Here is a 1,160-nt window from a genome sequence, read left to right as displayed (position 1 = left end):
TAGCAGTAGTAGTAGTAGTAGCAGTAGTAGTAGTAGTAGCAGTAGTAGTAGTAGCAGTAGTAGTAGTAGTAGCATCTTCTGGACATTTATATCTAAGCCGGCACGACATAAAAGGTAGTATTAAATAAATTCCCTTAAGTATTGTGTAGAGTCTACACACACACACACACACACACACACATATATATATATATATATATTCATATATATATATATATATACATATATATATATATATATATTTATGGGTATACTGACCCTGGCTTATATGATATACACAGACCATTTCATTGTATATGTATTGTATGTAAAGAGAACGCTGGGGCTTTTAAAAGATTTTTGAGGAACTATATTTTTTCAAAAAATAGTATTAAGATGAAATAATTATGGATAATTATATCTATATATGAAATAATTATAATTAATTATAAATAATTATAATATAATATATATATATGAGAATATAAATGATATGTGTTATTTCGAATCGTTATGAAAAAACATTATAAAAGATACCACTACAGCTACTACTGCTGCTACTACCACTACCACTACTACTATTACTTATAATAATAATAATAATAATAATAATAATAATAATAATAATAATAACAATAATAATATAAATAACAATAATAATATAAATAATAATAAAAATAATTAGACAATTTTTTTAATTACTTCCGCTGTTCGGGGGTTCTCTTTGTTCGGTCCTTCCATTTCATAGGTATAGATCAAGAATATGCGTCTTCGTGGTTATAATTATTACAACTATAATTATTATTATTATAATAACTATAATAATTATTGTCATTATTATTCTTGTTACTTCCAGGTGTGATTGTACAGAAGCGATAACGTATGTAATTAAAATGAACATGCCATTGACGTTCCGACGATAATCTAATCTTAGGAGAACGAGGAAAACAACAACAACAACAACAACAGAAACGTCAACAACGTCAACAACGTCAACAACATCAACAACAACAACAACATCAACAACAGCAACAACAACAACAACAGAAACGTCAACAACGTCAACAACATCAACAACAACAACAACAACATCAACAACAGCAACAACAACAACAGAAACGTCAACAACGTCAACAACATCAACAACAACAACAACATCAACAACAGCAACAACAACGTCA

Source organism: Helobdella robusta (genome assembly GCF_000326865.2).
Source record: "Helobdella robusta unplaced genomic scaffold HELROscaffold_33, whole genome shotgun sequence".
In the NCBI taxonomy this organism is placed as follows: domain Eukaryota; kingdom Metazoa; phylum Annelida; class Clitellata; order Rhynchobdellida; family Glossiphoniidae; genus Helobdella; species Helobdella robusta.
The sequence above is the reverse complement of the archived record's forward strand: the minus strand, read 5'-3'. Positions refer to the sequence as shown.